Below are 24,659 nucleotides of genomic sequence, written 5' to 3' on the forward strand. Positions count from 1 at the left end.
CCTTGGGTGACCAGGTAGATGGTAGAGCCGTTCATCAGATTCGGGTACCAAAGGAAGAGATCTGGGGGAGATGGTGAGACAGACACTATGGTTACCAGCCCACCAGGCATCCCCCTTATTCCCTGCAAACTGCTTTTGTTCACCTTTTGGCCTGTGGTCTGCAAGTGGGCATGGGACCCAATTCTAACCAGTGAGAGTAGGATGGAGGCTATGACGACTCTGGAAACGTGGCCTCTCTATTGCTCGAAAGAGAAAGTGATACCAGAAAAAGGCCTCCCCTCTCGCCTACACTTTCTGCCTTGGGCACAGGTCGTGACCTGGGGCTGTGGCCACCATCTTGGGGGCATGAGTTGAGAAGCATGAAGAAAAGTCCATATCTTGAGCCCAGTAGACTGGCTGGATGGGCAGAGCTTGCCTTGATGCGTGGCTGAGTGGATTCCCCAAACATGGAAAACAACTGCCTGTCTACAGATGTTCAAGTATATCCACATTAAATATCTTTAAGGTTTAATCCACTGTGAGCTGGCTTTTCTGTTGCTTGCAGCTGAAGGAATCCTAACGGATGTCAAAGTAAGTTTAGTTTGGGGGCTCTTAAGTATCTGAGAGGTCCCTTTGAAAACTTCCTGAGAAAGATGGAAGAAGAAAAGAGAGATTTGTCAACCAAGTTGACGGTGGGGATGCAACTTTATTCCCCTGTACTGGGAAAACAGAGTGAGATGGGACGGATGCACTTGCTGGAATGGATGCGTGGAAGGTCTCTGAACACATGCAAATCCCCCACATAAAAGCAGTTTAGATGTCGGCCATCTGAGTGGATGTCTGGCTCTCTTACAGGTCAGAGCAGGTCGGAGCATCTTTCCTGTTATCTCAGGGAGGAACAGATCCAAGTTGTTCATACAGCTAAACATCGCTCCCTGGGTATCTTCTCCCAAGACCTAATTTTAGGGAGCCAGGCTTACTGCCACCAAGGAGGAAGGGCTCATGAAATCGTAGCCAGCCAGGGTCATTGGAGCTCAGGCTAGGAACTTAGGTAGTGGGAGATCTTCTGCTTTCAGGGCTCCTTATCACCAGCCCGCTAGTGCTGGGATGCTCTCGGTCAAGGGGACTTTGCTGTTCCTACTTGTGCAAAAGGTTCTCCCAGTATTAATAAATCCAGTTGTCTCTGTGCTGTGCTCCCCGACAGCCAGATGCAATTTGCACTCCACCATCCTCTGCATCCCATCTGCAAGCATTTGAGTGTCCCCTCACTCTGGGGACTGGAGACCTGACCTCTCCCTTCCTCTTCCCACCCCTGCCCCCCCTTCCTCCCATGATATCTGAGAGGGACAGGCGGCCTTGTTTGTCCCAGTCACCATCTTTGAAAGCCTCCTCCACTGCACCCTCCTCTCCATTTCGCTCCCCCATTCCAGGCCCAAGTGCTTTGCCCGGCACACTCTTATTTGTCACCAGATGTTCGAGGTTGCAAACCGACCCCCTAGCTTTTCCATCTTCCTTTATTGTATTCGCCTCCCCTCTTCCGGTGATTCTGCAGACAAGCCCCCATCCTGGCGTGTGTGTGCTGACCTTCACGTGCTCCCGAGTCAACTGATTGCGCCTGAATCCACTTAAAGGTGAAAGGATAAAGCAATTTTCTTCAAGATGTGGCCTAAACTGTTTAGTCTTGGAGGTCTCCAAAGGGCAGGAATGAAAGGATGTCCCCCGCAACCGCCACTTCAGTCTCAGAGCACCCAATCTGGGCTCGCCTTGATCTGAGCAATTTGGAAGAGCTTAATCTCCTGCCCCTGGGCGGGTTTGTCAGACCTCTGCAGAATCAGGCCCAGAATGTATGGACAGTGTCAGCGATTGCCTGGTTAGCAGACTTGAAAATAAAAACAGAAGAAAAATTAAGAAGGGTCATCATCAGCTGGTCCCACATCAAAAAGTCAGGAGGCATCAGTGCAAATGGAGAAAGTTGGCATCCATCCATCTGACGTGGGGACAATGGGCTGTGAGTTGATGTATATTTTTTAATTTTATTTTTTTCTTTCCGTTTATTATTTTTATTTTTTATTTTTTATTGGAGTAGAGTTGCTTTACAATGTTGTGTTAGTTTCTGCTGTACAGCAAAGTGAGTCAGTTGTATGTATACATATATCCCCTCATTTTTGGATTTCCTTCCCATTTAGGTCACCACAGTGCATCGAGTAGAGTTCCCTGTGCGAGACAGCAGGTTCTCATTAGCTATCTATTTTATAAACAGTAGTGTATATGTGTCAATCCCAATCTCCCCCACTTCCTTGGTAACCATAAGTTTGTTCTCTACGTCTGTGCCTCTATTTCTGCTTTGCCAATAGGTTCATCTGTACCGTTTTTCTAGATTCCACGTATAAGCGATATTACACGACATATGTGAGTTGATATTTTTAATTGTTAAGTGAGGAGTCTGGAAGCTGGGGCTGGAATCTAAACAGCTCTCAGCCCTTTCCACCACTAAAGCACATCCGGCCCAATTTGGCCCTGGAATATTTTTGATTAGGGAATGTCAGACTGTGATTGTCTGAAGGGCAGGAAGGCCGGGGTGGGGTAGGGGTAGGGCCGGGGGGAGGGCCGTGAGCTACATACTCAGAGGCTCCAGGCTGCACAAAGAGACCCCATTCGACTCCTGGCTCTGGTCCATATTCGCTTTGACTCCTGAGAAAGTCACTTCTCTCTGAGCCTCAGTTTCCCCCTTGATCTGTTTCGAGGATTGATACGGGGGAGCCGTTTGCTTGCGGTCGATTCCTACTTGCGCTCTTAGTATGAACTAGTTAATGAGTCACCTTTTCCTGGCTAGGGTGCCAGCATTGGCTACCGCAGCCTGGAAGGACCAGAGAGACAGACAGATTTTATCTTCCTGGGACGGATTGCAGGTCCCCCTTTTCTCCAACTTGCCTTTCCTTTGCAGCCTTTGTAGGTAGTCTGTGAGGCACACTACCTGGATTCCAGCACGCGACTCCTTCTAACTGTTTTGTAAGTGCCTGGTGGCGTATTCTGCTTCCACCAGTAGACAGTGGGGTTTCTGTAGGCAAAAGCCATGTCAAGCTTGCTGCATGATATAATCTCCCAGTAATTCACATAAGTGTGACTCTGGACAAGTGATTTCATCTGTGCCTCAGTTTGTCCAGCTGGAAAATGAGACTCAAAAACAGTACTTTCCCCCATAGGATTGCGATAAGAATTAAATGAGGCACTCCAGGCACAGCGGTTGACACAGAGTAAGTACTCAACAAATGTTTGCAGTGCTGTTATGGTGATTACTCTAGCTGTCCTTGAAGGACTGTCCCTGGAGTCTCAGATATCCCATTTCCAGCCAGCCATCCCATGGGCAGACAATAGATTCTTTCCTTCATGAAATCTCTGGAAAGTGTCACATCCCAAGGGACCAAGGTGCTGGGAAACTGTCTCTAAGTGGAACCTAAGTGAAATTGAAAATCCAAGTGGGTTTGGATCTTTCTGCCAAATGCCTTCACATACGTTGCAAGTGCTACCCAGAATTCATGGTGGTTTGAACAATCCATCTGACCTCATAAAAACCACTTAGAGGCAAATGCGTACACCCAGCAATTCCACCTATTTATCTGCCAGAGAAACACTTGCAAATGCTCATAAAGAAGCACACAAAAAGATGGTCATTGCCGCCCTCTTTGCAAAAACAGAAAACTGGAGACAGCCTAAACGCACACCAGTAGGAGACTGGTTAAATCAGTCAAGTCCATGCAAGAGAAGAATGTCCAGCGGTTTAAAGGGTGAGGTTGAGCTATGGGAGGATCCCCAAGACACTTTGATAAGTGAAAAAAATGGCACAGCAACTGCATCCATGTAAAAACAAAATTAAAAAGCCTATATTCACGCATTGTATACATCTGTGTATAGGTGCGTAGAGAAATATCTGGAACGGTGCTCAGCAAACCAGTAACAGTGGAGCTACGTTAAAATGGGAGGGAGAAGAAAGGAAAGCAAAAGGAATGTTCCCTGCTTTCTTTCCCTGAAATGTTGGATTTTTAACAAAAAGAATTTATTATGCATTTCTAACATAAATTAGCTAGTGAAACATGCTCAAAGACGGGGAAAGTTAAAATTACAACTCGAAAGGACAGAATTTCAGTAAAATTCTGTGACAGAGAATACATCCCAAATGCCTCTTAACACTAGGATAGAAATGAATTATGGTGCGTTCACACGATGGAAAACCGTGTGTGCGGATGAGAATCAGCAAACTGCAACTACACAAGATGCTGTAAATAAACCTCACAAATGTAGTATTAAGTGAAAGAAGCTAAACGCAGTGAGCCACGCTATATGAACCCACTGATGCAAAGAACAGAACCAGGCAAAACGAATCTCTTTGAAGTCAGGCTAGTGGCTAATGTTGGTGGAGGGTAGTTACTGGCGGGAAACGTAAGGAAGCTTCCAGATGCACTAATGCTCTCTTTCGAGACTGGGGCACAGGTTACACTGGTTTGTTCCGTTTGTGAAAATACCTTAAGCCGAACACTTAACGAGTTGTGTACTCTTCTGTATGTATATGTCAGTAAAAGTTCAAAAAAAAATCAATACATTCAAAAAAAGGTGGGGTTTTTTTGTTTCGTTAAAATATGACAGCGGAAAAAGCCCTTTATTTTCCTAGAAAACCCACCATAAACCAGTCTTAACCATTTTCAGAGGTTTTAGCACAAGTAAACAATCATTTATGTAATGAAGGGAGGAGTCCATCGCTTTCATCAGATTTTCAAAGGGAACCTTCACCCCCGAAAAGATTAAGAACAAATGCTATGCAATTTTGCAGGGGATGGAAAGGTGGAGGGGGGAGGCGAGGGCAAAAAAAAGAAATCCCTTGGGAGAAACTTGCTTCCTGCTCAAGAGGTATCAGCCCTGAAATGCCAAGCTACAGGCTGCTGGAAGTGGGGGACATCAGGGTGAGTTCCTCAAACGGCCACCCCTTCCAAGGTCTTGGTCAATCTTGCTTTCTCTCTTGCCAGCAGAAGTTCACCTTGCTGTTCCCCACACATCTGTGGTTTACAGTGGGGTGTGATGCTTGCAGGGTGATTTACAACTAGGCTCAAGCTGGGGAGAAAATTTCTAGAGGAAGCTTCCCCACCCCCATTCCTTTGTAATTTAGGGGCATTTCTTGAATTCCCCAAGGCATTGGCTGCTGGCAAAAAATGAATGTGGGCCGTTTCTGGGATCGATGCTCCCCAACATATGCGTCCCTGTGAAGAGAGACGATTGGTCAGGGGAAGTGGCTTTGCCCCATAAATCATTGACCGTTTGGGAATATATTGTCTCTGCTTATGAGATATGAGAGAGAGAAAGAGAGAGAGAGAGAGAGAGATGGAGAGAGTCAGGGTGGACGCACGTGCAGGGCACTCTCGCAGGAAGGGATGCATTAGGAAAAGGAGGTGAGAGCTTGGGAGCTGCCTGCGACGTGGCAGTTTAAAGCGATTTTGTCGGGGAGATGGCATGACACCACCAGGCCACGTGCTGGACCTGTCCCTGCATTTTTGGCATCGTTATTACTACCTGGCATTGTGACGCTCTGTCTCTCTCCTTGATTCGCCCTGTCTTCCGTTTGCCTCTCTGAACAGTGTTGGGGAGAGGAATATGCAGACCTGAGTTCAAATCCCAGCTCTGTCTCTTACCAGCTGTATGAACTTGGGCATGTTACTTAAACTCTCAGAGACCTCAGTGCCTCCTCCATAAAACAGAAGAAATAATGCCTCTACACTGGGATCTTGTGGGGATTAAATGAGATATTAAATGAGGTTAAAGGGGATGAAATGTCTTCCGTGGTGCGTTTAGGCTCTCAATTCGTAGTAATTTCTATTTTTTATACCTGCTTCTACATCACTGGTTCTCAGCGGAAGGTGATTTTGCTCCCAGGAGATAATCTGGCAATGTCTGGAGACCTTTTCGGTTGGTTGTCAGGACTGGGGAAGGGAGGCGTTACTGGCATTGAGTTGGGAGAGGCCAAGCATGCTGATCAACACCCTGCAATGCGCAGGGCAGCCCCTGCAACAAAAAGTTATCCAGCCAAAGGATCACTAGTGCTGGGGTTGTGAAACCTTGCTTTAGGCCATACATTCTGTACTTTTCCCTCCTTGGTATCCCTGTACTGTACTTGGTACTCCCATACCCTTTTGCCTTTATAGCATGCTAGGTAGCAAAGTTGGTTTTCACATTTCCAACATTATTAGAAATTACAGACTGGGTCCAGATCCTGGCTTTGCCGCTTACAGGCTGTGTGTCCTTGGACGAGTTACTTAACCATTCTGAGCATCAGTATCCCCCTCTCTAAAATCAGAGGTTGGTTATGAGGATTAGATATGGTACTGCACAGGAATAATGGCACAGAGTACTGCTCAAAAAAAAAATCTGTGTTTCTTCACAATCGCCTACAACCTGAAGAAGGTGATGTATCTTAAAAGATGGGTGGTCCGTGGCTGGCTCCCTTCGGTCTAGTGTGTACGTGCAGGAAAATGGTTTTCTTTCCTCTCTTGTCTCTCTCCCGATCATCTCTCCTAGTCCCTTCCTTTTCCTTTCATTTCTCCCCTTTCTTCTTCCCTTTCATTTCTTCTCTTTCTTCCAGCTCACGCCTAGGAGAGAGCAGAGGAGACCCTACCCTTCTCTGCTGTGGTTACACAGCATGCACAATTTCAAAGCTTCCTTCTGAGCACAACGTGACCTGTTTCAAGGGGGTTGGCCTGCTCGTCTGGTTTCTTTCTCTTTCACTCCTTGGCTCTGGTTATTAAAGTTAGGTTCCTGTAAGAGGAAGGGGTGAACTTTGAAAGCTCGGGAATAAAACGCTCCTCGGGGCCTTTTTATCACGTCACCCTCACCCCCCTGCCTTTCCTCCCTTGGTGGTGAGAGTTGGCGATCAGAACCTCCTGGGCGGGCTGCCTTCCTCACGCATCATCTGAGCCCCATTCGCCCTGGTGTCCCTGACGACAGGCAGCTGAGAGCCACGTGCAGCCCCGCCTGCCTGGTGCATCTGAGCACCACCTGGCCCGCATTCCCAGCAGGACCTGAGTGGAGAGTGAGTGCTGTGGCCTAGGCATGTGCTCCTGTCTCGCTTTCCTCCACGGGGAACCTCAACCTGGTCAGGGTCTCTGTTTTAAGCAAGCCTCAGTGAAAGGAAGAGAGCCCCCATCAACATTGACTGAGCATACTCTACGCACATTGCTAAGTGTTTTCCGTGCATTATCTCAGTCAATCCTCATGCCAACCCAAGGAGGTGGCTATTTCATTGTCTCCATACTAAAGGTGATGAAACCCCAGCTCACAGAGATTAAGTGACTTGCCCAAAGTTACAAATTCGCTAAGCATCAGAGCTAGGATTCGAACCCACATTTCTTGGATGCCAGAGCTCCCGTGAAAACTTGTCCCAGTTTGCCTGGGACAGTCCCAGTTTTAGTGCTATAAGCCCCGAGTCCCGTAAAACCCCCTCAGGCCTGGAAAACCCAGGATGGCCTGTAATCAGGGGAGGAAGCAATGAGAGCGACCCTGATACTAGCAATCGTGAGTGTCTTTTAAGAACTGTATTTCCTCCTTTCTTCTTTTTTCTTTCCTGTATTGCCTACTGCAGGAGAAGGGTTTTTTTTTTTGTTTTTTTTTTGGCTGAGGCTCAAAAATGACTGAAACCTGATAATGCCTGGGTTTGGAGAAAGCTACTTTCTGGTGCCGAGGTTCTGCACAAGAGATGACTTATTCCTCCTTGGGCTTAGGGTCACCCCAGAACCTTCTCGAGCCCTTCCCCGGCAGTCTTTCAACTGTGATCATGTTTCCATAGATCACCTTCTATTTTCTGAAAGGAGAATTGTTTCTGGCCACGTAATACACAGAAGTAAGTCTGATACTCAGGGCTCTCCGGGATCTTCCAATCTTAGCAATGTGTGCCTGGCAAATCCATTGACTCTCCCTCCTGGTCACCCACCTAGACTACATTTCCCAGCCTGCCTGCAGCTAGGTGGGATCAAGTGACTGAATTCTGACCAATGGGATGTACATAAGTGGAAGTGATGTTTACCATGTGGTCCGTAAATGTCCGCGTGCAATCACGGGCAGTCTTTTCACTTCTGGGTGACCATAGAGGCTGGGAGAACCACAGGATGGAAGAAACACGGTTCCAGAATCACTTCTTGAAGCTGAGCGCCCTGCTGATTAGTAATACCTGTTTTGGACTTTATGTAAATATACTTCATTGGTTTAAGCCCCCGAGATTTGAGGGCTTATTTGTTATAGCAACTAGCATTGTCCTAACTAATACGGTATCCAGTCACATTTCTCTCCGCTATAATATACAAAATCTCCCCTCTGGTCAAAAGAGTTTATATACTTCTTTCCCCCATCCCTGCTTGGATGTCCTCTGCCTGGACTATTCTCAACTATTGTCTTCCTATTTCAAACTATATTCATCTTTAAGGTCCAGATTAAGTCCCGCCTCTTTGGTGAAGCCTTCCTATATTATTCATCCTTCAAGAGACACACAGTATTCATTCACTCACTTGCCCTCATTCATTCATTCGCTCATTTACTTAATATGCTTTACGAGTACTTTCACGAGTCTCAGGAAGTATGTAAAGTATTCAGAAGAGGACAAATTCTAGGCCATGTTACCTTAAAGTGTAGTGAGGAAAACAGATGAAACAAAAACTAGACGTCACAACCATTGTAATAAGTAAGGCGATTTACTGAGGGCTGTGGGAGCGCAGAGAAAGAATGCCTAACCCAGTTTTGGAAGGACAGTGTTCAATAAATACGCAATGAATATTCAATAAAATATGCGTAGATATTATTACTTTGCCGGGTCCTGGGTTTATTCTGATAAAATTAGCAAAGGTGACAGGGCAACTGATGGGCCCTTGGGTGGCCCTTCTTTCTACTGAGTCTTTCTTTTTCACCTCCTTTTCCAACGCGTGGTACTCAGTAATGTCAATGGGTCATAATCATGTCATTCACCGAAGAAAGAACTTGTTCAGAGAAGAAAATCCTTACCATTAATGGGCACCAGGCCCAATGAGAAGTTGGTATTGGGTATGGGAGTCAATGGGAGGAAGCAGATATTCATTGGGTGATTACTGTGTGCCATCCAGACTATCACATTCTAGGTGGACTCAACCATCCCAAGGACCCTATGAGCTGGGTATTATTTGCATGCTTACTTATAGATGAGATGATTCAGTTTCAAGGACACGAAATCACGTGCTAACTTCATGTACCAAGGGAGGGATGGAGCCTCTGAGTTTGGAGGTTTTCTGATTCCAGAAATCCAGCTATCAAGCATGATGGTGGGATTGGTCAGGGTCCCTACAGGAGAGAAGGCTCACTCAACAGGAGAAACAGAAGTAAGTGTAATTAAGGGACCATTGGCAAAAGTGTGGTCAGGGTTTTAGGAGACTGCTAAGGCCAGTGAAATACCCTGGGGTTGGCAAGAGCCTGAACTATTACCTAATCTAGGCCCAAAGAGGTAAGCGTGGAGAGGGAGAAATTGCTAGAACACGGAGAGAGCTATAGCTGCAGAAAAGGACCTCCAGGCAGGAGATGTGGATTTGGTAGAAGAACTCAGTTATCCAAGCCCGAACCCAGCAAGCGAGAACCGAGGGGAGATAAATACTCTGGCCCCTCTCTTTTCCCTCTTTCACATCTCTTGTGAATTTATTGGTCAGACTGAACTGGAATTCTGAAGGCCAAGGGGCCTGTTGATGCTAACGTACAGGTCACCCTTCCAGGGAAGAAGTCAGTGTGGAGAGGTGGGCTGGAAGGGCAAACCAGGACAGCCATCAGAATGATCTACTGCCTCTCGCATGCATCGCATTTAAATGACAGCGGATTAAACTTGCAATTTCCAATAACCTTTGCTGTTGTTGTTTTGTACTGCATCCTGTACATTGCAACTGTATCTTAGCGGAAACAAAAGGATGAGTAAAGTTAACAATGTTGCGACCTTAAATCATAAATTCTCGCAGTTGAAGGATTCTGGGAGCACATCTCTCTGGAAAATATGACCTGGGGCCAATGTGGTTATGGTGGACCGAAGAACAAACTTCCTAGGCAGAAGGAGTTTCATTACAATCTTCGTAAATCTAAGCTCTATCACTTCTTGGATGGATTTAAAAATCCACATGCATGGGCTTCCCTGGTGGTGCAGTGGTTGAGAGTCCGCCTGCCGATGCAGGGGACGCGGGTTCGTGCCCCGGTCCGGGAAGATCCCACATGCCGCGGAGCGGCTGGGCCCGTGAGCCATGGCCGCTGAGCCTGCGCGTCCGGAGCCTGTGCTCCGCAACGGGAGAGGCCACAACAGTGAGAGGCCCACGTACTGCAAAAAAAAAACAAAAAAAATCCACGTGCATCATTGCTGGGACTGATGGTACCGAGCACAAGTAAATCTCATTAGACAGAAGCAAACCTTCTCGGCACGTGCATCATTGCTGGGACTGATGGTACCAAGCACAAGTAAATCTCATTAGACAGAAGCAAACCTTCTCGGCTTAAATGAGAATAAGGCATCCCAAAGATGGCTTCTCCAGGGAGCAGAGAGGAATGAAACAGGCAGCCTGCTGGGATCTGAAGACAAGAGCCTTAGAGAGAGCCTAGAGCCTTCAGCAGAAAAGGGAAACAGGAAACAAAATCAGAAAAAAACAACACAAAACAAAACCACCCATTTCTGATTTCCTGAGCTTTCAATATGGGGGTCATTAAGAGGAGTATTCTGGCTGATCTTAATTGCTAGGGCTGAGGAAGGGAATTGCCAGGGTAATCAGATCCCAAAGCATACAGGGCTTTATAGATTAAAGCAAAGTTATCTCCTAATCCCATCAAAACGTCATAATCTTGTGTCACAGCAGCATTTAAACACAGCTGATTGAGATGCCACGAGAGCTGAATCTGGGATCCATCACAGCCCTGCCATCCGGAAAGCAAATAACCCCAAATAAGAAGATTGGATTTAGTGTGGTCTGGAGATATTTACTACAAAGGCCTAAGCACTGGCTCCGTCCCTCCCTTGGGCTTCGCATGGGGGAAAACTCTGGTGTCCCCAGACGCATTCCTTTTAAAGAAAATTTTCCCCAAATGGAAATAGATTCATCATTTTTTGCTGATTGTAAGATTAATATGTGCTGGCTGTAAAAAGGCAGGAAAACAGAGAAATCTGAAGACTAGAAAGCACGCACTTTCCCCAGCCAGAGCGAGTTTTGTTATTTTGGTGTGTTATCTTTCCAGACATTGCTTCTAGGCACGCACACGCATATATACACATTCTCTTTCTCTGCCTCCCCCACCGAGCCCCCCCACCCGCCTCACATGCTCTCTCTGATCATCTCCTCACATCTCCTTTAGTCCTCCCTTCGACTCCTAAGAGCCCACGCCTTTGCGTCTGTGGTCCCGGGGCTAACGTGGTGAACCCAGAGCTCTCGGGTCTCCATCTGCTTGGTTTAACCGACCAACTCTGTGTTCCGTTCCAAGTCCCAAAGAGAGAGCATCTGAAGTGCCTTACCCTAGTCAGCCACAGCGTGGCTATGGGGTTTCGTATACAGTGACAACACGTATACTGTAAAGTGACCTTATTGGAGGTGGGGAGAAGATGGTGCAGGGCTGGTGGCCGTTCTCGGGGCCCTCCCTGGCCCTCCAAACAGAATCGAATACATTTTAACTGGTCCTAGCTCCTATCCTGCTCCCACACAGAGGAAGTGGCTTACAAAGGTCCTTCGGCGAGTGAGTGATCAAAATCTGAGATCAAGGGCTCTTCTTCCAGACCCTGGGGTTGCTTTGTACTATCACCAGTACCTCCATCATGACAGTATTCGAAAGTCATATTACAAATAAGAAGGCGGAAATATGAAAAAAAAGAAGATAATTCATTGAACATTCACGCAATATTTTACGTTTGATTTCAAGATGTTCAAAGACCCGTTTCACCTTGAAGTTCAGTCCAGGCATCCAATATTAAGAGCCCCTATTCTAGAGGAAAATAATACCCAGGTAACTTAAAATATTCAGCAGTTTCAAACTTAAGTACCTTCTGCTTGCCTTCGGCAGAAGATTGGAAATCTACTTGTAAATGGATGCTATTCGGGGATCACAAGCTGAAAGCATTATATCTTCTGTTGGTCATGATGCAGAAGCACCACTTCCTGCATCCTCCAGATATCTGCCATGGGTATCTCCAGCCGTCAATGGCCTGCCCGTGACTGGACAGGCAGGCTTCCGACAGCATCAGAGTTGGTAGCTGTCTTTAGATCATTGGCATCGTATCCAGCCATAACCTTCTGTTCCCCCTCATTTACTATCGCCTAGTTTGTCTCTTTCTTTCTCTGCCCCTCTCCTTTCTTTCTCCTTCCTTTGGTCTTCTTTTATTTCTTTTCTCATTGGAACACTCCTCGTACACACTTAGTATCCCTTTATGGATTGTTGTTTCTGACATTGGAAAAAGTGAATAAAATAGACAAAGCTCAATTACAATAGTAGATGGAGAATCCACTGAACCTGCCTTTGGCTGTGAGACCCCAAGTTCAATATCCTAGGTTCAAGCCCAGCCTCTGACCCTCACTAGCTCTATACCTTCACTCATATTCTTCACCTTAGTCAGACTATTTCCCCATCTATAAAATGGGGGTGAAAAATACCTCTGCCTCACATGGATGTCAAGAAGTTTCTGAATGAGATAATACATGACTTAGCCGCCACCAAGTATCAGGAAGATGTAATGCCAAAGAGGTATCTGACTTATTTCAGATAGATCCAGAAGGAAGAATTAGCAACTGTGGGTGAAAGTTACAGGAAGGTGAGGTCTGGCTCAAAGTAAAGGAAAAAAAATTTCCCAGAGCAGGCCAACAATGGGCTGGGTTGTCTCAGAAGACACTAAGTTCTCCCTCACTGAAAGTATCTGAGACAGGGCACAAAAACCAGTGTTCTTGGATATTATAAGGGTATTCTAGACAGTGTACAAGTGTTGGCTTCTGACTCTCCTTTTCCATCTTGTATTCTTGATGAATCAACGAACATATCACAACCTTTATTTTCTGGGATCATAACAGGACTACAGGGGGAGGAAGGCTGATCTGGAGGTTAAAGAAAAAGAATCTAGGAATCCCATATATGATGAAAATGAAGAAGACCTTCCATTGATGGTAGGGCAGGGAGGGGCCAACGTCAGAGAGAGGACTTGGCTGATGGGAAGTTTTAGGTAGTTTTTCATGAGTGCATGATGTAAACACCCTCCTCCTTTTGGCCTGCAGAATTTTCAGTAAAACCTATGCAGCTCACTAATGCTTCTGTTGTGAGTGGCTATGTTCTGAAGCTCTATTGGCATCAGTTAAAACAGAGAAACCATATGGGGCAATCTGACTTCTGGGTTGCATCTGTCAAATGAGGAAAATAGATGGTGCCTCCCTGGGTGATTGTGAAGAGTCAAGGCAGACAACATCTAACACATAACAGGCGCTCAGTAAATGATCCTTGAATGTGTAAGTTCCCCCTGGAATATGACTGCTATCTTTTCCCAGATCAGTTGCATTTTTCTCTCTGAGAAATGACCAGGCATTTAGGGTTCTCTGAGCACTGGGTTTCACGTTTACTTTGGCCTGGGCAGTGAGTCAGAAATGGCCTCTGCATCCCGGAGAGCTTTTTGTTACTTCACTTGATCTATTTTTTCCCACCCCTCTGCACTAAGACCTCAAGCTAATTTTGGGAACTTGGGTTTTTCACTGCCTGAAATCCAGTCCTCTGGAGCATTTCTTAAAGGAGAGAAGCACTAATAAAGTGATTGAATGGAAATGTCCAGCTTGGAGAGGCATTTTTTTGGAAGGCAAGAAAACCATGAAATCCTTCACTGGAGTGGTTTTTCCTTTCTTCTTTCCAGAAATTCTTTGGTATCCCTGGATGGGTCTCTCTCTCTCTCTCTGTTTTTCTGAGGCAAAAAAAAAAAAAAAAAAAGGTATATAGACTAATTGGTGGCCAAAACATTGTTCCCTCTTCTAAGGTATTCTGCTCTGTGAATGGCTTCAGCAGACCACATGGAAGCTCCCTTCATAGCATTAGGGACACAAAGTTTTCCTTCTAAAGGATTTTTTTGGGAGAGTCCCTTGCATAAAGCAATGCCACAAGTTCAGCTAGGCTATCTTTTATTTCCTCCATTCATGACTAAAAGATATTGACTCCTTGGGTCAGGAGAAAATACAAGTAACCAAGAGCTAGGGTGAGGAGACATCACCTTCTTTCTTCTCCCAGCGCTAGTGGTGTGGAAAACACTGGCGTCAAATTAATTTGAAAAGCATCTCTCTGGCACCTTGAATAAAAACAGAGCTACCATATGATCCAGCAATCCCACTCCAGGGCATATACCCGGAGAAAACCATAATTTGAAAAGATACATGTATCCCAATGTTCATTTCAGCACTGTTTACAATAGCCAGGACATGGAAGCAACCTAGATATCCATCGACAGAGGAATGGATAAAGAAGATGTGGTACATATATACCGTGGACTATTACTCAGCCATAAAAAAGAATGAAAGAATGCCATTTGCAACAACATGGATGGACCTCAAGATTGTCATACTGAGTGAAGTAAGTCAAACAGAGAAGGGCAATTATCATATGATAGCGCTTATATGTGGAATCTAAAAAAATGGTACAAATGAACTTATTTACAAAACAGAAATAAAATTACAGATGTAGAAAACAATCTTATGGTTACCGGGGGGAAAAGGCGAGAGGGATAAGTGGGGAGATTGGGATTCACATATACACGCTACTGCATATAAAATAGACCACTAATAAGGACCTACTGTGTGGCTCAGGGAACTCTACTCAGTGCTCTGTAATGACCTATATGGGAGAAGAATCTAAAAGAGAGTGGATGCATGTATACGTATAACAGATTCACTTTGCTGTACAGCAGAAAGTAACACAACATTGTAAGTCAACTATACTCCAAGAAAATTTTTTTTTTTAATTAATTTTTTTTTGCTGTGTTGCGTCTTCGTTTCTGTGCGAGGGCTTTCTCTAGTTGTGGCAAGCGGGAGCCGTTCTTCATCGCGGTGTGCGGGCCTCTCACTATCGCGGCCTGTCTTATTGCGGAGCACAGGCTCCAGACGCGCAGGCTCAGCAGTTGTGGCTCACGGGCCTAGTTGCTCCGCGGCATGTGGGATCCTCCCAGACCAGGGCTCGAACCCGTGTCCCCTGCATTGGCAGGCAGATTCTCAACCACTGTGCCACCAGGGAAGCCCCTCCAATAAAAATTTTTAAAAAGAAAAAGAAAAGCAGCTCATGGCTTGAGCCAGGATGAGGGTAGGGGAGGATGGAGGGGAAAGTGACACCTGACTCCCCGTGAGTTATCTTTGTCTCACTCCTTATTTCCAAATGGAGCACAGCTCATCAGAGGGGGTCTCCAGTCTCAAATGCTGTCATGTCATCGAAGGGTGTCTTTGCTCCAGTATATGGGCTCATTCTTTTCTTTTTAGTACATTTGTAAATTTAGTGCATTTATATACCTTAATATAGTGTTTAAATTCTCAGTTTAACATATTCATAATTTATTGAAGGTATATTCGTTCCTAACCGTATTTTTTCAATATTTATTTTTGTTTATATATTTATTGATTTTGGCTGTGCTGGATCTTAGTTGCAGCACACTGGATCTTTGTTGCGGCATGCGGGATCTTTAGTAGCAGCACGCAGACTTCTTAGTTGTGGCATGCAGGCTCCTTAGTTGCAGCATGCATGCGGGATCTAGTTCCCTGACCAGGGATCAAACCCGGGCCCCCTGCATTGGGAAGTCTTACCCACTGGCCCACCAGGGAAGTCCCCTGGGCTCATTCTTGACTGAACCCTCTGGAAGATCCAGGCTGATAAGTACTTGAAAACTTCTTTACATGGCATTTGGGAATCTAGTTTTTTGGAACTCGGAAGACAACTGGAGAGAGAGAGGCAACTCCATGAAGCTTTTGTCTGTACTGGCTGCTACCAGGCATCTGAAGTGTTGTCTACAAGACAAGAGAGAAATCAGCTCAGCAAGAAAATCTGTTTGTTAGGTGCAAAAAAAAAATCAGGTAGAAATAATAAATGTGAAAATATTAAATGAAAATATAATAAAAGTATATCATTAATGGTATAATGATAACCACTGTCAATAGAATACTTAACACGTATCTGGATTTGTCCATAATACAATAACTGATAGCATCCAGTGAACACTTAACTCTCCTAAGACCTTCATGTGCATTAAGTCAGTTAATTCTCACAGCAATCCCATGAGCCAGGTACAAGTAATGTCTCCATTTTATAGATGGGGAAACTGAGGCTAAAAAGGAGATATGGTCCATATCTCATTCAATCATGATTATGATCCCTTGTGAGACAGGTAGCAGAACTCCTGTTTTTACACATAGGGAAATGGAGGCTGGGTCATTTGCTCAAAGTCACACAGCTGTAAAGTGACAGGTGGGGTTTGAATTCAGGACCCTCTTAACGCGGAACCATCTTGCGTCCTAGGCTAGCCTGGCATCTGCAGACACGCAGTGGGCTGGCCAGACATGTTATTCGTTCTTTATGTTTCTTCCCATTAAAGCAGGCTGATCCCGAGAAAACATTTCTGGTGTGGTTGGAAGGATTTTTAGCACCCTGAGCATCTGCTGTCTCAAGTGCCCTGGAATTGAGCCTGGCAAAGAATATGCGGTCCGGTTTTACCCTCACAGGATTCCCCTCTCCCTCCTCCTTGCTCTCTTTCTCATCTTCCTTCTGGTACCTCCGAAAAACCTAGAAGAAGGCAGTTTGGAGAGATTTTGGAAAAGATAGGGAAGGGGTCCACGGGGATATAATTAAGCTCTAAGGTGGTCTTTAGTGTTGATAAGGATACACAAGATACCCCATTGTCCCAGCCCCTGTTTCTTTGCCCTGATCTGTGCTCCCACCTTTATCATAAAATGAATCATTGAATAAAGTTTATTTTTGTGCTTAACGCCCCTATCCCTTCAAGCACATTCTGTTGACTCTTTCCGCCAACGCACACAATCTGATTATTGTAGCTACGTGACATTATTATCTGGTAAGGCAAAATACGTTCACCTTTGCAAAGGAATTACTGGCAAATGCCGTGCATTTAGTCATCCAGATGAACTTGGAAATAAACTACTTTGGCACACTCCCTTCCCTAACTTGCTCCTCACAAAAGCAATCACTGGTATTTTGTTTTCGAAATGCACTGCAGCTCCGACAATTGGGAGGAAATGACATCTCTACGGTGCTGAATCTCTTCATTTAATCAAATCGTTTTAAATGCCCTTTAGGAACGTTTAGTAGTTTTCTGCATGTGGGTGTTATACATTTTATATAAGTTTTTTTCCCTAGGCATTTTACGAAAATTGTTGCTCTCTGGGCTGAATTCTTTTTATTTCTCTAACCGCTATTTGTGGCTGTTTAAGAAGCGATTGATCTGTGAATGTTTTAGCTGGTATCTGGCAACATAACTGAACTCTTCATTGGGTTTTGACGTTTTTCAATGGTTTCCTTTGTGTTTTCAATGTAGAATACTATATCCTCTGCAAATGCCATATTTCTCCTTTCTGAGTCTATTTATCTACTTATTTATTTCTGTTTTATGAGTTCTTAACATTGCCTAGACCTTTCAGGAAAAATGTTAAATGTCAATGGTGATAGTAAACATCATTGTCTTATTTTGATTCCAACAAAAATACTTGTAGTAAGTCACTATTAAACTTCACTCTGGATGTGGTTTTGAGATAGGTAATCGTTAGAAAGTTTAAAAAAGAAAACCCAGCTATCCTTCTGTTTCAAGTTTTCTGAAAGATTTTTTGGTGAATGAAGGCTAATTGTTTTTTCAAATGCCTTTCGTGACTCTATTGAGATTATTATATATTCCTACCTTGACTGTTAGATAAGCTGTTTTTTTTTTTTTTTTTTTTTTTTTTTTTAGCATCGGCAGGCGGACTCTCAACCACTGCGCCACCAGGGAAGCCCAGATAAGCTGTTTTATATTTATTCCTAGCATAAGCCCTCCTTGGACGTGACAGTTGATTATTTTATTATACTATTTAAATTAATTAGTGAGGATTTTGGCATTAATGATTCTAGATGAGGTTAGTCTGTAGCTTTGTTTTTTGTGCCATTTTTGTCATGCATTGCTGTTACCAGTGTTATGATGGCTTCAGAGAATGAAGTAAGAAGTGATTCACTTCTGCCTGTGTTCAGGAACAAATTACATGGCATGGGACTGATCATTTTCTTCCTTGTTAAAAGTTGATTATTAAAATTGGCTCCTGAATCTTTAACATCAATATTCAACATTTTTCAATATTGTTCTCCATGTCCCTTGTTTTATTCTAGTCCTCAGTTAATTCAGTCAATATTATACTCCCCAGAATATTAACCATTTTGTTGAGATATAAATTATATATACATTACATATATCTTTATATGTGTGTATGTTTATCTAGTATAGTCTTTAGTTTTAAAATAGTCCTCATGTAAACCATATATCTGATAGAATGTATGTCCAGAATATATAAGCAGCTCTTATAACTCAATAGCAAAAACACAACCAGATTTTAAAATGGGCAGAGGGACTGAATAGACATTTCTCCAAAACAAAAACATATAAATGGCCAATAGGTACAGGAAATGGTATTCAGCATCACTAATCATCAGAGAAATGCAAATCGAAAACTCGATATCATCTCACACCTGTTAAGATGGCCATTATTTTTTTTAAAAGGTAACAATTGCGGGTAAGGATGTGGAGAAAAGGAAACCCTTGTGCACTGTTGGTGGGAATGTAAATTGACACAGCCATTATGGAAAAGAGTATGGAGGTTCCTCAAAAAATTAGAAGTAGAGCTACCATAGAATCCAGCAATCTCACTTCTGGGTGTATAACCAAAGAAATTGAAATCAGGACCTTGAAGACATATCTGCCATGCTTATTGTGGCATTATTCACAACAGCTGAGACATGGAAGCAACACAAATGTCCATTGGTGGATGAACGGATACGAATATGCAGTATTTACAAATATTATAGATATTATTCAGCCTTAAAGAAGAAGGAAATACTGCCATTTGGACAACATGGATGAATCTCAAGGGCATTAAGCTAAGGGAACTAAGACACAGACGGAAAAAATACGACATGGTACCACTTACATCAGGAATCGAAAATAGTCAAACTCATAGAAGCAGAAAGAGTGGAATGGTGCTTGCTAGGGGCTGGGGGGAGGGGATAAAGGGGAGATGTTGGTCAAAGGATACAAAGTTTCAGTTTTGCAAGTTGAATAAATTCTATACATACAGCGCCTATACGTAAAAATACTGTATTGTATGCTTGAAAATTTGCTAAGAGGGTAGATCTTATGTTGTGTTCTTATCACACACACAAAAAATAATAAATAGAGAGGAAGGAAGGTTTTGGAGAGGAGGGATGTGTTTATGGCATAGACTGTTGTGATGGTTTCATGGGTATGTACTTATCTCCAAAGCCATTAAGTTGTACACAATATGTATTGACAGCTTTTTGAATATTAATCATACCTCAATAAAGTGATTTTAATTTAATTAAATTAATTAATTAATTAATTTTTTGGCCATGCCAGGCGGCAAGCAGGATCCTAGTTCCCCAGCCAGGTATCGAGCCCATGCCCCCTGCAGTGGAAGTGTGGAGTCCTAACAACTGGACCTCCAGGGAGGTCCCATCAATAAAGTGATTTTTTTTAAAAAAGCCCTCATTTCTCTATTTCTCCCTTTCTCTTTTCTAATATTATTGTCGTTTCCTATTCTCTCGACTAGGTTTGTTTTTAAAATATCAACATTATTCAATACTCATGAATAATGAGCTATGATTTTGCTAGGTACTACTTTCAGCTCTTGATATATATGAATTCATTTGAACCTCATAATAACCTTATTAGTTAGGTGCTGTTATTTTCTCCATTTTACAAATGAGCAAATGGAGACCCCAAGAAATTAAATGTCCTGCACAAGGTTACTGAACCAGCAACTGATGGAGCTGGAATCCAAGCTCAGATTCCCTGTCTACAGAGCCTGAGTACATACTTGATATGCAATGGATCAATGAATATTTTTAAAGTAGTAGAATTTGATCTTATTGAAAAGGAGAGGGGAAAATGAAATGATAAGCAGAACTATTAAATAGTTCAGTGGTCTGCCTTCACATTTTTCAGGAAGGTTGATCCACAGGCCGTTCACCATTTACTCATTCACTCATTCATTCAATTCAGTATTTGACAAAAATTTATCTAATCTTTATTATGCTCCTAACGTTGATTCAGGCACTAATCCAGGTGTTTGAGATTATATCAGGTGAACAAAGGCAACAGTCCCTGCCCTTGTGAATCTTACATTTAAGCTAGTGGGATGGGAACAAGGGGAGAGCAGGGATTATACAATTTTTGCCATGAAATATAGAGTATAGCATGGCATTTGGATAAATGGCTCGTTTCATGCAATTCTGTTTTGTGTATGTCTAGTTAGCAATCTTTATTCTGCAGATGCTCTCATTCTATAAATAGTTGTTAAATAACTATTATGTGCTGGGCCCTGGAGTAAGGGACCAGACAAGCACCAGATGAGGGAACTGAGGCTCAGGGAGTTTTGATCTGTCCAGTGAGAAGGTGGCAGAACTGGATGTGCACCCTTATCTATGTGATCATCACGGAAGATTAAAAATTGGGTCCTGATGCATTCATGCAAGGGTCCTGCACGGCGACGGAATCCAACCAGGTTTGTTGAATGAATGCATGATAGCATCCTCACAGTTCCAGCGAGGAGAACATGAAAACATTTGAGAGACATGCAATCCTCCAAAGCTTGCTCTGAGAAGATGAAATCGACCTCATGGCCCACAGGAGGCAGGGACATTTAGCTGGTACCAGGAGACCTTTAAATAATGACGTGCACACTCCCGGCACTAGACGATTGAAAGAGACAGGCATCCCAGTGGCTTTCCCCGGGCCTCACCTCCCCCTTCGGTCATCAAGGCAAAGTCGGGCTGCAGACGGGACCCGCTGCCTTCAACATGGGCCTCGCATTAGATGCGCGTCAACAGAGATTAGCTCAGCCCCGCATGCCGCCATTTGCCATTTATCAGGCCACCTTCACCAACCTCGTAATCTAATCTCGGCTGGAGCAGTGCCTCTTCCAGGTTAAATGTATTAAACGAGGGGGGGAGGTGGGCTGCTCAAGGCGGGATGGCCTCTTCCTTTCTGACAAGCCTGACCCCAGCTCCAAACCCCTCTCCCCCTGGAGACACCAGGGTCAGAGCCTCCTTGGTGTAGAAGCGAGCACAAGGCACGCAGAGAGAGGATATTGGAAACATACTCTCCGGGCCTCCGTGCTTTAGAAATCCGAGAAGAACACGAGGCGACAAGTTAAAGCTTTCACTGCTGGAAATATTTTTCCCTTTCCAGGTTTCAACAAGAATTTGATAAAGATATCGGCGGGGTTGGAAGGGAGAAGAGGAAGCAGGGGGCATTTCAAAGCAGATGGTACCCGGAGGAAGGGAGGGATGCCTTAGAACTCTTTCGAGGAAATTTATGGGGGACGGCTTTCCATGGCCCAGATGCATTCCTATTACACATGTCTTTTAATTATGGGTTACTTTTTGAGGTGAATAAATGTTTCATCAGCAAATCTCGCCTTCCCTTGTTCTTTTAGTTCCTTTGAAACCCTAACTCCGTGTGGGGTTTGCTGCCATTTCCACTCCACTCCAACAGGGTTGAGATGAAAGATTCTCCTTTTTCCTCTGAACGGTGCCTGGAACCTGCCTGCTCTTGGGTTTGGTCTAGCGATGTTTCTCCTGCCCTCAAAGCTTTCCCTCTTTTGCCTCTGAAAATCCAAGCCTTATAGGTTTTATCTCTTACTGAGCATCTCCTAACTCCATTCATTTTAAGCTTGATAACATTTGCCCCAGGCCAGCCACCATCATCTCTAATATGGTGCTGAATGTGGAGGATTTTATTAGTGTCGTATACAAGCAGAACAGGTTCTAAATGTTCAGCTGGATGAATTGTCACAAACTGGACGCGTCACGTAACCCAGTGCCAATGAGAAATAACAGAAATCACGTCATCAACCCTTTGGGCCCCGCTGTCTTCCAGGGCAACTGGTATCTGGACTTCAAGACCATACATTTGTTTTGGTTATTTCTACTCTTTATCTGAAAGGAATTTTTTTTTTCTTTTAAAATTGTATTATCCACAAAGCAGTTTTAGTTTGAGTAAAGTTTACAATGACAGAGAACAGGGATAATTTTCTTTCTCTCTTTCTTTCCTTCCGTCCCTCCCTTCCTTCCTTGTAAGAGGAAAGGACAATACCATTCTTCCAATCTGCTGCTTTAGATATTGGGCCCAGATTGCTTTTCTTTTTCTTTTTTTTTTTAACATCTTTATTGGAGTATAATTGCTTTACAGTGGTGTGTTAGTTTCTGCTTTATAACAAAGTGAATCAGTTATACATATACATATGTCCCCATATCTCTTCCCTCTTGCGTCTCCCTCCCTCCCACCCTCCCTATCCCACCCCTCTAGGTGGTCACAAAGCACCGAGCTGATCTCCCTGTGCTATGCGGCTGCTTCCCACTAGCTGTCTACTTTACGTGAAAGGAATTTTAAGGTATGCATGCTTCTATGTCTGCGTCTTGCACTCAGTGTTATTTTTTGTGAGCATCTTCATGTTACTATGGGTACTTGCACGTCAGTAGATCCTTCTTTTTAAACGCTGCATGGGATTCATCGTGTGAATGTGCCACAAATATTTCTCCGTTCTCCTGCTAATGGCATTTGGGGAGTTTTCAGTTTGGAGCTCTTATAAATGTCACTGCTCTGAACAGTTCATGTCATTATCTTTTGATGAACATATGTGTGCACTAGAGAGTGCTTTTTCAAATCGGAAAAAATCCAATGTTTTCTTCTTTCAAATGCTTCAACAGATTCTCACGGCCTTTAAGATAAAGGCCAAACTCCTTACCACGGCCTTCAAGGCCTGAGCTTTCTATTCCTATTTCTTCTGCCTGGAACCTTTTACCCCAATAGATTGTTTAGCTCCTACTCAGTCACCACCTTCCATCAGGAAGCCCATCTGAATCTTCAGAGTGAGTAAAGGGAGGCTCTGGTACCTTCCCAGGGCAAACTGCCTCACCCTCGTCAGAGTGCCCAGAACAGCGCCCATTCAGGCACATCCAAGATGCTCACAAGTGAAGAAATACCTCTTACGTAACTCCCCTGGGATTGCATGGATAGATCTGTCTCCCCCATAAATAACAAAACGGATTCTGCCACTCTGCAGCTTCAAACCTTCTCCAGGGCTTCCCTGGTGGCGCAGTGGTTGAGAGTCTGCCTGCCGATGCAGGGGACGCGGGTTCGTGCCCCGGTCCGGGAGGATCCCACATGCCGCGGAGCGGCTGGGCTGGTGAGCCATGGCTGCTGAGCCTGTGCGTCCGGAGCCTGTGCTCCGCAATGGGAGAGGCCACAGCAGTGAGAGGCCCGCGTACCGCAAAAAAAAAAAAAAAACCTTCTCCAAACTCCTTAACAATTTCAACAAGAGAGATTGGAATCTCAACTGCTCACAGGGATCATGGGAGTAAGAAATGAGTGAGGCAAGCTAAGGGTAACACTAGGGAGTGGTGGGGACTGCGGTGACCTGGAGCTGGAGGGATCCTTGCCCAGAGGGAGAGGGTCTCAACCTTCACGCCCATCTCAATACCTGGAACATGGTAGGTCCTCATTAAATTTATGCTACTATCTTTTTTTTTCTTTAAGTAAAGTGTACCTTTATTTAAGGTTTAACATCTACTTTCTATTTTTTAAATTGAGATATAATTGACATGTAACATTCTATTAGTTTCAGGTGTACAGTCTAATGACTCAGTATACAATATTCGTGTATATTGTGAAATGATCACCAGAGTAAGTGTAGTTAACATCTATCACATATGCTGCCTTCTTGTTATGGCAAGGAACAAAAGCTCTCTCTGGGTTTTCAACGCACCAGGGTAACAATTCGTGCGTAGGGCCAGTGTGTTCCCTGTCTCCACTCTAGCTTGTCATACACTAGGGTTGGGGGACCATAAGGGACGTTTGCTAGCACAACTCAAGGCAAAGCGAGATGTCATGACACATAGGAGACAGGTTAAGAGGAATGGGAGACCATGCTCGGAAGGTGATGTTGCCACCTCCATGGTCCCATCCCGAGATGAACTAGAAGGACCTGAATTACTGACAACCCACAGCAGGGCTGAGCAAGTTGGGGGTAACCCTGGTGAGGTGAGGAAGAGGATGGAGAAGACTGAGCCATGGCGGGAAGATGGAGGAGAGAACCCAGAGTTACGGCCATCTGGTTATAGGGGGCCGGGGTGGCTCTTTGGAATAGAGGAGACAGGGAGGGTGGCTCTGAGGACGTGACTTTTGACCTGAGTGTTCAATGGAGAGAGACAGCCGTGTCTTAGGTAAGAGCATCCTGGCAGAGGGAACAGTGAGGACAAAGGCCTGGCGTGTCGGGGGGTCAGAAGCAGAGCTGGGAGGACCGAGGCTGGGCAGCTCAGGACCAGGCGAGCTCTGAGCCATGCTCCAGGGCAGCGTGCGGAAAGAGCCCGGGGCCAGGCTGAGGCGTGCGGGCTCT

Source organism: Neophocaena asiaeorientalis, unplaced genomic scaffold (genome assembly GCF_003031525.2).
Source record: "Neophocaena asiaeorientalis asiaeorientalis breed wild unplaced genomic scaffold, Neophocaena_asiaeorientalis_V1.1 scaffold648, whole genome shotgun sequence".
NCBI lineage: Eukaryota > Metazoa > Chordata > Mammalia > Artiodactyla > Phocoenidae > Neophocaena > Neophocaena asiaeorientalis.